Below are 14,138 nucleotides of genomic sequence, written 5' to 3' on the forward strand. Positions count from 1 at the left end.
AAAAAACTAACTGTACAAACTATCACATTATGTCAGTTTATTGGTGACTTTAGTTCTCCTTTTAAAGACTTTGTCTACACAGTGTTTAATTTAGGAGTGGGATAATGCCATCCCAATAGTGTACATAGTGACTGATATGATCCACAGACTCCTGGGCTGCTATCTGTATCCCAAAATTGTATTACATTATCTATTTGATTTATAACTATACGGTTATTCTGATACAAAACACTTGCAAAATGATTTAACATTTTTTTTTTTTTTTTTTTTTTTTTTATTAATAGTGTAATAAATGAGCAAACCAAACACATTAAATGAAAACAAATTTAACCACTTCAGCCCCGGAAGATTTGGCTGCTGAATGATTGGACCATTTTTTGCAATTCAGCACTGTCGCTTTAACTGACAATTGCACGGTCATGCGACGCTGCACCGAAAAAAATTTACGTCCTTTTTTGCCCACAAATAGAGCTTTGTTTTGGTGGTATTTGATCGCCTCTGCGGTATTTATTTTATGTGCTATGAACAAAAAAAAATAAAACAATTTTGAAAAAAACACTATTTTGTACTTTTTGTTAAATAAATATTCCCCCTTTTTTTTTAACCAGTTCCCTACCGCTGTACTGTAAAATAACAGTGGTAGGAACCGTTCCTCCCTACGGGTGGGCGTCATATGAGGTCCTTGGCTTCCTGGCATTGAGGAGAGCACGCGCTCGCAGCATCACTGGGGACGCGATGCGTGTGCCTGGCGGCCACGATGGCCTCCTGGCAACCGTGATTGCTCATCACAGAGCAGGGACGTGGATCTGTGTGTGTAAATACACAGATCCACGTCCTGTCAGGGGAGAGGAACACTGACCGGTGGTCTCCCATCATCAGTCCCCTCCCTCCACAATTAGAATCACTCCCTAGGACATACATTTAACCACTGCAGCGCCCCCTAGTGTCAAGCCCTTCCTTGCCAGTCACGTTTATACAGTAATCAGTGCATTTTTTATAACACGATCGCTTTATAAATTTGAATGGTCCCAAAATAGTGTCAAAATTGTCCGATCTGTCCACCGCAATGTCACAGTTACTATAAAAATCGCAGATTGCCACCATTAGTAGTAAAAATAAATAAATAATAAAAATGACAAATCTATCCCCTATTTTGTAGGTGCTATAACTTTTGCACAAACCAATCAATATACGCTTATTGGGATTTTTGTTTGTACCAAAAATATGTAGAAGAATACATATCAGCCTAAACTAAGGAAAAATTTTTTTTTTTTTTTTTTTTTTTTTAAATGGGATATTTATTATAGCAAAAAGTTATAAATATTGTGGGGTTTTTTTATAGCGCAAAAAATAAAAAATGCAGAGGGGATCGAATACCACCAAAAGAAAGTTCTATTTGTGGGGAAAAAAATTATCAAAATTTAATTTGGGTACAACGTCACATGACCACGCAATTGTCATTCAAAGTGTGACAGCGCTGAAATTGGCCTGGGCAGGAAGGGGGTGAAAAAGCCCTGTATTGAAGTGGTTAAAAGTGATTTTTTTTTTCTCAGTTTAGACCAATATCTATTCTTCTACATGTTTTTGGTAAATATGGTGATTTTTGGTTGTCTAGATGGTTACTAACCTGGTTTGACGAGTATTAGCCACTTCGCTTCCAGGCCAATTGTAACACTTCTCTCCCACATGTAGTACTTTTGTGCTAGAAAATTACTTTAGAACCCCTAAACATATACAGTGTATTTTTTTTTTTAAGTTTTATTTATTGCTTTTTTGTTTTAACATAACAAATATACAGAAGACCCAATGGGCCACACACAACAAACTATTTACATTTCTTCAGCATTGACTCTATCCTCTTCCTTCTGCACTCAGTGAAAGGATTAGAATAAAGATACAGGTAAGGCCCCCTTTTTTTTTTTTTTTAGCAGAGGCCCTATAGGATTACATGATGAATGTTGCATTTTTTTTTATGTAAAACACAACTTTTTTAGAAAATATATACTTTAAAGTGTTACTAAACCCAGGACCATGCATTAACTATATTTAGTCTTCCACATTACACAGAACATGGAAATGCAATTATTTTAATAAATATAAACTGCTAAACACCTTTTCTCATCAGCAGTTAGAGCAGTCCTATGACTTCTAGCAATTGTTCATCCGATCACTGGTTAACCACTTCACGCCCAGACCAATTCTGACATTTCTCTCCTACATGTAAAATTCCAAATCTTTTTGCTAGAAAATTGCATAGAACCCCCAAACATTATATATGTTTTTTTAGCAAAGACCCTAGAGAATACAATGGCGGTCGTTGCAACTTTTTATCTAGCACGGTATTTGCGCAGCAATTTTTTCGAACACGTTTTTTTCAGAAAAGAAACTGTTTCATGCTTAAAAAAGAAAAAAAAAACAGTAATGTTAGCCCAATTTTTTTGCATAATGTGAAAGAGGAGGATTCGCCGAGTAAATAGATACCCAACGTGCCATGCTTCAAAATTGCACGCGCTCGTGGAATGGCGCCAAACTTTGGTATTTAAAAATCCCCATAGGCAACGTTTGACATTTTTTTACTGGTTACATGTTTTGGGGTACAGAGGAGGTCTAGAGCTAGAATTATTGCTCTCGCTCTAACGTTACCTCACATGTGTGATTTGAACACCGTTTTCATATGTGGGCGGGACTTATGTATGCGTTCGCTTTTGTGTGCGAGCTCACGGGGACAGGGGCGCTTTACATTTTTTATTTTTTTGATTGTTAATTTTATTTTAAATTTTTTAGTTTGACGCTTAAAAAAAAAAAAAAAAAAATTTATGACTTTTATTCCTATTACAAGGAATGTAAACATCCCTTGTAATAGGAATATGGCATGATAGGACATATTTACAGTGAGATATGGGGTCAATAAGACCCCATATCTCACCTCTAGGCTGGGAAGAATAAAAAAAAAATGATCCTGGCTTCCCTGCCAAATCAGCGCCGTCATAACATCACCCCCGGCCTCCGAACGATCATAGAGACTCCAGGGACGATCTGGTCCATCGGAAATCTCTATAGTAACTGGCGGGGGCCGGCGGATCCTGTCACCGACTCACTGATGGAAACGGTGAGTAGGTACAAGCACCAGAGGGCGGCGGGAGGGGGGTGTCCCCTCCCGCCGCCCGTAAGAATGATCAAGCGGCGGAACAGTTTGAATATGATCATTCTTATGGTGCAGGGAATCGCCGGCTGAAAACGCTGATATCTGAATGATGTCTGTGGCCTCAGGCATCGTTCAGATATAACCACCGAAAGCCCATGACGTCAATAGACGTAGTATGGGCGCAAAGTGGTTAAAGCTTGTAAGCTTGTAGAAAGAGTTTTTACACTGTCCTATGAGACTGCAAGACCCCTGACTCTGGACAGTGCTGATTGGCCCTGTGTGGATCACATACACTCTCCCAAGCAAAAAAAAAAAAACCCTGTCTAGCAATACACACCGAACTGAGCATTTGCAGCCTGACTCCATAAGCTCTGTGTTATCAGGAAATTATTAGAAAGGAGACAGTGAAAGGAGGGGAGGATAAGCTTTTTACGCAAAATGGAGGGTTAACCCCTTAGGTTCCACAGTGAGTACAACAAGCATGCTTTACTGCATATAATATACAGACTGATTTTACTGTTGTGAGTTTAGTAACACTTTAACCAATTTCCACCCAAGCCAATTCTGGCATTTTACTTCTACATGTAAAAATCATCTTTTTTTTGTTTGCTAGAAAATTATTCAGAACCCCCAAACATTCTATATATTTTTTTTAGCAGAGACCCAAGGGAATAAAATGGTGGTCATCGCAATTTTTTATGTCGCATGATATCTGCACAGCAATTTTTCAAACACGAAAAAACATTACTTAAAAAAAAAACATAATATTTACCCTGATTTTTCTGTATAATGCGAAAGATGTTACGTTGAGTAAATAGATACCACACATGTCATACTTTAAAATTGTGCGCACTCATCGAATGGCGCCAAACTACAGTACTTAAAAATCAATTTTTTGATCACTTTTATTCCAGTTACAAGAAATGTAAGCATCCTTTGTAATAGGAATAGGGCATGACAGGACCTCTATACGGCGAGATCTGGGGTCTATAGTGCCACGTACACACGAACTTTTCGATGGCAAAGGTCAGACGGAATGAATCCGTCGGACAATTCAATCGTGTGTGGGCTCCATCGGACCTTTGCTATCCAAAAATCTGATGGACTTTAGAAATAGAACATGTTTCAAATTTTTCCAACTGCTCGAGTCCAGTCGAAGAAATGCGTTTGTCTGTATACTAGTCCGGTTGTACGTCATCACGTTCAAATCCGTCATACTTTGGTGTGATTGTGTGTGGCCAAATCCATTCATTCGGAAAGTCCGTCGGAACTCCGTCAAAAGTCAGTCGAAAAGTCCGGTCTTGTGTACGTGGCATTAGTCCCCAGATCTCTCCTCTATGCTGGAAAGCCTTATGCCGCGTACACACAACCGTATTTTCCAGCAGACTAGGTCCGGGGGTCTTCCCGACAGACTTTCGGCGGAGTTCCGACAGACTTTACGAATGAACAGACTTGGCCACACACAATCACACCAAAGTCCGATGGATTTGAACGTGATGACATATGACCGGACTAGAGTAAGGAAGTTCATAGCCAGTAGACAATAGCTGCCCTAGCGTTGGTTTTCATCCGTCGGGCTAGCATACAGACGGACAGATTTCTCCATAGGAGCTGGGTCCAGCGGTGGAAAAATTGGAAACATTCTATTTCTAAAGTCCGTCAGATTTTTGGACAGCAAAGGTCCGATGGAGCCCACACACGATCAAATTGTCTGGATTTGGTACGTCGGACCTTTGCTGTCAAAGTCCGGTCGTGTATACGTGGCATGAGTGAAAAAAAAAATCTATGTCAGGTTTTCCAGCAAAAAAAATGGCAGCGTTTACATCTGCCAGAGCTGAAAGTGAGGCATGACGTCACTTTCGGCCTCTGAAGGTCATAGTGATGGCCAGGGACAATTTTATTGCACATAAACACAATATAATACCTAATTTTTTTTGTAACATATAAAAGATGATGTTACATCGAGTAAATAAATACCCAACATGTCACACTTTAAAAGTGCATACGCCCGTGGTATGGTGGCAAACTGCAGTACTTAAAATTTTCCATAGGCAAAGCTTTAAATGCCTTTACAGGTTACCAATTTATGAGATACACAGGTCATCTGGTGCTAGAATTTTTTTTTTTTTTTTTGATTTATCAGTATAAATGATCAAAGGTATAAATATATCCTTGTTATGCAAACATATTAGCAATTTCCTCTCCTTTTAAAGCACCATCAATACGGTGTATGTTAAACAAACTTGGATAATATTTCAACCTTGCAAGACTGTGGTCGGGGTTCTTCTACAATATGTGTATGCAGAGCCCCCCCCCCCCAAGCTCAGTTCCCCAGATGTAGAGGTGAAGGTCAAACAAAACAAGGCTAAAGGTAAGACCAAAACTCATCCACCAACTATTCCGATCTGTTAAAATACCAAACGCAATAAAGTGGCCTCTAATAGGGCTCCAGTCAGCACCATGCTGTGCGTAAAAAATACTTAGCAGCTATGGAGAATAGCCAGAAGAAAATCCACTGATTGCTCATGAGTGATGGGGGGACATTGAGCACACCAGTGTCAAGATTGGTGGTGCTGCTATGGAAGAATTTTCACAACTAAAAACTAGAAAACATTAAATAACTTGTAGCAGTGAGGTATACAGAATAAAAAAAGAGAATAGGGGTGAAATTGAGGAGGGTTGGGGGAAAGGTGGAGATTTAAAAAAAAAAAAATATGGAAACTAAAAGAAAACATTATTAAATCAATTCATTCTTGAAACATTTTAAAATAAGCAAAATTGTCATAATAAACCAGTAATTTGATTTTATTAAAATTACACCACCCAACTTCAAGAGCTGTAAAAGTGCCATTTGGTGTCTTGCTGTTGTGTTCATACAAAATAGATCTGCCAATACAGGAACATAGATTTCCTGCTGCTATGTCTGAAACAATAACCCATCCTAATTTTAAATTGTCCTTTTAGTTTTAGTTTTTCCTACAAAAAAACAAAACAAAAAAAAATCTATAATCATATTTAAAAACATAAATTACTCTCTTTGTATCACAACTCAAGAAATTAGTGAAATATAGAAATTTCCCACTGAGAAGTGACATTCCATTCTCTGCATGTTTGCGCACGCTGCAGTTATTTCACTTAAATATGCCTTTGCACTTGAAGCTCCACTTGTTTGCACCCCCCCTCCACTGCCACATTTGGCACTTTTTCGGGGGGGGGGGGGGAAGTTTTTTTGATAGGTACCCACTTCCAGGTAAGATTGCCACTGCGATCTCTGAGTATTTTCATCCCTTACTCCTTCCCCTGCTGCCTTCTGGGACACAAACAGGACCCTGAAGATGGTGGGACCATCAGAAAGAGCAGCGTGACTCGCACAAGCGCAGTAGGAAACCAGCTGTGATGCCCTCGAGGATTCACTGCTGGTTTTCCTTATTGAAAATGCCGGCGCCTGCACCCGAAGCCAACATTGCTGGATCCTTGGATAGGTAAGCGTCCATATATTAAAATTCAGCAGCTACAGTATTTGTAGCTGCTGACTTTTAATATTTTTTTTTTTTTGCCCAGACTTGAGCTTCTCTTTAATGTCAGGACTTGGGCTGGATCTTTAAGGCTGAGCAAAACTAACCTGACACAGCTTTGAGATTGCCCAGCTCCTTGCTGCCCACATTTAATGCACCCGTTGCACACATCACCAGTGCTTGTGACAGCGGACGCTACCTGGTGTGCTCTTGTTTGACCCAGCTTGTATTTTCTTGAATTACCGTGTATGGCCCTTGCTCTCCATTGACTCTGTACTGTTTTGCACTCCACTCAAAGCTACTGGAGTATGACCTGGCTTGTCTAGACCACACTTCTGCCTAACCCTCCTGTGTTATAAGACTGTTACTTCTTCGACTGCTCTGTATTCCATCCTTGTACCAGTCCTTGCTGGGCTGCTGACATCTGCAATGGTGCATGACATGTACCAGCCAGCCGGCTCTGCTTACAGTCCTGTCCGTTGTATGTGTCAATTATTGAACTGTCTGCATACTGTATGTTTCGCTGTCCTCTAAACTCCGGACACTTAAAGCAACATTTTCTTCCAGATTTCTTAATGACTGTGTACTAAACAATCTCTTATAGAACCTGTGCATTTAAAAGTCCTCTGTGGTGCAGGTGAAACAAAGTTTTCTATTTGTAAATTCAACTATAGTCAATGATGCATTAAAATCTCTCTGCCATGAAAATGTAGTAATACATTTGGTTACTGAGACATTATTTTTTCGTGGCTCACATTTCAGACACAATGATAGACCTTAGGGGTTATTTACGAAAGGCAAATCCACTTTGAACAACAAGTGCACTTGGAAGTGCAGTTGCTGTAAATCTGAGGGGAAGCTCTGCTGATTTTATCATCCAATCACGTGAAAGCTAAACTGCTGTTTTTTACTTTCCTTGCATGTCCCCCTCGGATCTACAGCGACTGCACTTCCAAGTGCACTTGTAGTGAAAAGTGGATTTGCCTTTCATAAATAGCCCCCCTTGAGTAACAATTTATCCTATAACTCCTTTAAATCAGTCTAGTGTGCAGTGCATCAGCTTTCCCTTTGACAATTTGGATCCAGAGTACAACTATATGACGCTCTCATATGTTGTCCAAATAGAACACAGTAATGTATTCAGTAATGGTTCTGGTATGTTTACATCTGCCATATAGGATTGAATACCCTGCTGTCAGTTTTTAATAAAAGCTAGTATTTTAATGATTCTATCAGCTTTTTTTTTTATCATTTTGGATATAAAAAAAAAAACAATGTCCCATGAGATTCTGCTGCCTGAACATTATCAATATATACATCTTCACCACTTTATTTTGCAACTCCTTGGGTCACAGTCTTCTCCTTATGCCCTGACAGTGGCGTAATTAGAACCTTCAGGGCCCCAATGCAAGAAACCATGAAGGGCCCCCTGACCCCTGGACAGGGCCCTTTCCTCTGAGCCCAGTGGTGGAACACCAGGACCCGGTCACAAGTGGGTGGCTGCATATAAAGGAACCGATTTCTCCACTTCTCCCCCTCTCCCCACAGGCATTCAGCGACTGCAGGAGGAAAATGGAGAGATTGGTTCCTCTATGTCGGTGTTTCTCAATCTTTTAGCAGTCAGGGCCCACTTGAAGCACACCCCTAGGTGAAAGGGGCTGCACTGCAACCACCCTGCAACTGTGTGCATTGCATGCAGTTGCAGCATAGTCATGATACATTTGAGGGGTTAAAACAGGTGGTCAGTAGGCAACATATTCCTCTTTACCGGCTGTCAAATGCCTCTGAAAAGCGATCTGAGCATGGATTGCTTTTCAGAGGAACAACATTTTTTTGCTGGTACTATGAACAAGCAAAAAAATAAATAAATCGGTTCTGATTGTACACATATAGGGGGTCAAGATTAAAAGTGCATACATAAAATATGCATACATACATGTAAACACACACATATACTATATATATATATATATATACACATACACACACATACATATATAAAAACATATATATATAAACAAGTGGCAGCTGGTGCTCAAAATTTATAGGGGGGCACAAGCAAACTGAAATATTCAGGAAGAAAAAACATCAAATGCAGCCACTGTGCCCATTAAACACCACTGTGCCCATCAAGCGCTACCACTGTGCTCATTGAAGTCTGCCACTGTGCCCATCAAATGCTGCCACTGTGCCATCAAATGCCTCTGTGCCCATTAAATGCCGCCAGTGTGCCCATCAAATGCTGCCGGTGTGTGCCCATTAAATGCCAGTGTGCCATTGAATGCTGCATCAATGAATCCCCCCCCCCGCCCACTCGCCATCTGCCTGGCACTTACCCTGTCTCGGTGGGACAGTGGGTGACGGCCACGAGCGGGGTCCTCCATGTGTCTCCTGCCGTCCTCATCTCTAGTCCTCTCCTCCTGATAGGCGTCCAATAGCTGCACCTATTGTTTCATTCAATCAGGTGACGAGCAACAGACCCGCACACCTGATTGGTAGAGAGGCGGTTCAGTGTTAGGAAAGTGAATATTAATTCGCTTTTCTAACACACCTGGGTGGATTGTGAGCATCAAGCATGACACTCGCAGTTCACCTATTTTGAAGCCTACGGCTCTAATCAGGTGCTTCAAAAACACCCCCGTTGCTGTAATTCAGGCACCCGACACCCAAAAAGGGGCCGGACACCTAAATATAGGGGTGGCAGTGGTGTCCATGGATAGATTCATGCTGTGCCTGAATCTATCCATTGGTCATAGAGGGGGCAGCGCCTGTGAGCCCTTATGGACACACCATCACTGATAAACACATGCAGATACATGCACACTCACATACATACATATGCATACATACATGCACACACACATATAAACACACATACAGTAGATAGATAGACTTTAAAAAAATGGCAGTCCTTTACCTTAGCTCTTCCTGCTGGGTACTGCACTGTAGGGGGAGACCAAGAGCACAGCACACACTGTTATCACTTTAGGTTAACTGAATGTCCCTGCACAGTGCCAATTACAGTTTGGAATCAGCTGATGATTAGGGAGCTTGTCTCAGCCGCCCCTGCCGTTCCTCCTATCAAAGAGTAAAGGGGGCCCTTAAAGGCCCCCTGCGGCAAGGGGCCCAGTTGCCATGGCGATCTCAGCGACCCCTATAATTCCGCCACTGTGCCCTGACATAGTTTGAAAGTATCTGTATGGTGCACCTGCATTCCACGGGTTTCATATCCCTCTTTTACCCATAGATCATATCTTTCAAGAAACCCCCTGTGCGCTCATTTCAGCAACAATGGGAAAATGAGCCAGGAATGGCGTTGGCTCCAGAAGACTGGCGAATCATGACCCTAGCACTCTCTAAAAGCTCTAAGAATGTCTGCACCCTTGAGAATGCTGTTTTGGACGTCAGTTAGCAATGCATATTTTCACAGCGACTAAGCTCACTATAACTAGGGCCTGGAAATCTCCAGTCCTCAGTTTTGAAGTGTTGAAACGCTGCATGAACAAAAGTATGGTTAATGAGAAATTGACAGCTACGGTATATTATCGGACTCTCATGAAAAGTTTCTGTTAGCCTTGTATAGCTTATGCACGTCTTTAGTGTTGTGATCATCTTCTTTTAACAATTAGACATTGCTCGGACCATTGACCCCAAGACCTTTCTCCCTTTTTTTCTGGTTTCTCTTTGTTCTCTACAGTCTCATCTTACCTTTCTTCCTCTTACCCTTTCCTGTTACTTCTCTATCTGGCTTAAACTTACACTAGTTTGGCCTTCAGACTGACACACCGCACCACCAATCACCACGATGCGCGGCACCACATGCGTGAGGCGGCTGTTATCCTGAAGGACGTCATATGATGCCCAGTCAGGATAACAGAAACAACGCCCAGTCGCCATTCTGCTATAGGCTGGGCGGGAAGTGGTTAAGGCAGGGCGAAAGGGGCCCCATCATTGTGTCAGGGCTGGGCTCAGCCCTTTCTTCTCTGAGCTGGCTGCTCAGCTGTCGGCTAACTGCCAGCTCCTATCTCTCTCCACAGTTACCCAGCTGTTGATGATCCTGCTCGTCAGTCCTGCCTACTTAATCCGTCCAGTCCAGAGGAGCTCTGCCTTCGCCTTGGTCACATCACAAGAAACTATCTCCTGCGTTCCTATTTAAAGACTGGCTCTGCTGACATCCCTTCTGGTTCCAGATCCTGCTTGCTGTTCCAATACTTGGATCCCTGACTTCTGCTTGGCTGACCATCCATTCCGGTTACTGAACTTTGGCTATGTTTTGATTATGTTTGTTCTTTTTACTTTTATTATTAAACAAGTTTGATTTAACTGTACTTCTGTCTCAGCCTGATTTCATGGTTTCTGACACATTGTGGGGGCTCAAAGCAGTTGCCTCATACTTGCTAACTCTCCCAGTTTCAATTCCCTTGTCCCTTGAAGTTTTAGTCCCGCACTGTTTCCTGATATCTCAGTGTATCTCCAAGTTCTGTTACTAATACTGCCCAGCTCTGCCCTATTACTGCCCTGTACAGATAACTCACCTGTAGACCCTGTGTTTACATGTAAATAACCGCATTGATATGTAAATTGTCACAGAGCGGCGTCATTAATATGCAAATAGAGGCTGCATTCGTATGTTTATCGTGCCCCCTGAGGCCATTTTCACCATAACTTCTGCTGAATGCTGCCCACTGGGGAGGTAAAGGGGCATGCTGGAAAGTCCTGCCTACAACTGTGGTCATTAAGCCTAACATCAGCCTGTTCTGCAAAGGTAAGCACATTGGAGATGGAACCCTTCTTCAAAATAACAGCACCCTAAATTTTGGTGCATGTGAATGCACACATCTCAGTAGTTACGTGAGGATATCATTAACAATCAATAGCACTGCTGTGTATCCGCTAAAGGGCAACACTCTTCTGTAGTGTCAGGAAAGGGATTTTGCACGCTTTTTCGAGACACACAAATGTCAACACCGGCTAAATGTCTGTTACATTGGTGGTCAGTGTAAATTTTCTCATTACATTTGGGCTTGGTGTACCATGCTTTCATTCACACTAGTGGCCAGTGTGAAGATTCCCCTTACATTGGTGGTCAGTGTAAATCCCTTTTTACATAGGTGGTTACTGTAAATGCTCCTATTACATTAGTGGTCAGTGTAAATCCCCAATACATGGGTGGCCAATGTTGAAACTCCTCTTTATATTGGTAGTCAGTAAAAAAAAATCCAAACTTGCATTTGTGGTCAGTTTCAATCCACCCTTACACTGATGATCCATGTAGAACCCCCTTTAAATTGGCGGTGAGTGTAAATCCCCCTTACATTGGTGGCCATTGTAAAAAATGCTGTTGATGTAAAATCCCCCATTACATTGGTTGGCAGTGCCATTTCTTTATTACATATACATGGTGATCAGTGTAAATCCCCCTTTACGTTGGTAGTCAGTGTAAATTCCCCCTAACATTGGTGGACATCAGTGAAGTTGTGAGTTCTAATCCAGGTGAGAGTACTTTTTGTTATATATATTTTAAATATGAGATAGTGAGGGCTTAAATTGCATTTTATCAATATATTCAAGTTGAGTTCAAGGTATATTAACTGATATTTTGAGCACACAAAGTTGTAGTATATGCTGGCTACTATAAATTAGTAGAGATTAAAAAGAAAAAACTGTGTGTATATATTAGGGTGATCAGATGGTATCATTAGGGTGTCATCTTCAGTTTCCCCAGGGGCAGTTCACAATTTCAGGAGACTGGTCATAACGGATCAATCATAACAATTACTTGTATGGTCTGATAAGTTGTTTCACAGAGAAGTAACCTCATATTAAACATAAAAAGCAATTATTATGGGCCCTTAAAGTGGATGTAAACCCACTGTCATAATTTTCAAAGCATTAGTATAGTTAATATATATAAGGCTTTACATGCCTCCTGCATGTATCCATATATATATAAATAGTCACCCCCTCACCTGCTAGGAGCCCCGCAATCTGCTCGATTATGTGGGCGTTTTGATTGTCAGCGCTCAGTAGGCGGAGTCGTGACATCAGAGGACGCCTCCGCCCACCGCTACACTCTCCTTGGCTAGAGCATGCAGGAGAGGCAGAGCGCATTCTGGGTAAAAGCAGAGCGCACTCACGGCCCCCTGTCACACTCATCAATGTCCTTTGACAGTGGGGGATGATCGGTGCAATGGGACAGCTGTGAGAACCAATCCCCCCCATCCTGGCTTTTCATCTTCTGTTTCTCTCCCTCCCGTGGCTTTCACCTGAAAAGCCATGCAGGGGGATTGGTCCTCCCAGCTGTCTACGTTGCACCGATCATCCCCGACTGTCCTCAGGTTCTTCCTCCAGCGCTGTGTCCTCCTCCGCCCCCCTTGTCCCTCTCTGTGTGTCCACATCCCCCCCCCCTCTGTCTTCCTCCTCCGCCCCCAGTCCCTGCAGCCGGGGGCTGCAAGGGGAGGTGCCGGGAATCTGACAGGATGGAGAGCAGAGAAATGTCAATTACCAGCCCCTTTCTTTTCTGAATGGGACACAGAGCATTTGTTACAGATCATTTTGTGTCCTGTGATAACTGAGCAGAGTAAGCTGTGTTACTCTGCTTCAGTTTATGAATGGACAGGAGTCTCCTCTCCATTCATCTTCAGTGCAGAGAAAGGGACTGGGGAATCTGTATCCTCTGTCCCTTTCTCTGTCTCTAATGGGAGATGTCAGGGGTCTCTGTTTAGACCCCTGACATGTCAAAAAAAGCCCCCAACAGGGATGATAAAAAAAAGATAAAATTAAACTGAAAAAACAAAAAACAACTGACACCACAACCGCCCCTCCCCATATCGAAACGGTCCAGAGCCCCAAGACCACTGACGCTGACCACTACCTCACTGACATCATCCACTGACATCGTCCACTGACACCGACCACTACCTCACTGACATTGACATCACCCACTGACACTGATACCGTCCACTGACACCACCCACTACCCCACTGACACTGACATCGTCCACTGACACCGACCACTACCCCACTGACATTGACATTGTCCACTGACACTGACCACTACCCTACTGACATTGACACAATCTACTGACACTACCCCACTGACATCATCCACTGACATGACCACTACCCCACTGACACTGACATTGTCCACTGACACCGACCACTACCCCACTGACATTGACATCGTCCACTGCCCCTGACCACTGCCCCTGACCACTGCCCCACTGACACTGTCCACTGATACCACCCACTACCCCACTGACACTGACATCATCCACTGACACTGACCACTACCCCACTGACACTGACATCGTCCACTGACACTGACCCCTACCCCAGTGACATCGTCCACTGACACCGACCACTACCCCACTGACACTGACATTGTCCACTGACACTGACCCCCTACCCCACTGACATCGTCCACTGACACCCACCACTACCCCACTGACATCGTCCACTGACACCAACCACTACCC

The sequence above is a fragment of the Lithobates pipiens genome, unplaced genomic scaffold, assembly GCF_037356315.1.
Source record: "Lithobates pipiens isolate NorthernLeopardFrog02 unplaced genomic scaffold, aLitPip1_a1.2 Scaffold_18, whole genome shotgun sequence".
Classification (NCBI taxonomy): Eukaryota; Metazoa; Chordata; class Amphibia; order Anura; family Ranidae; genus Lithobates; species Lithobates pipiens.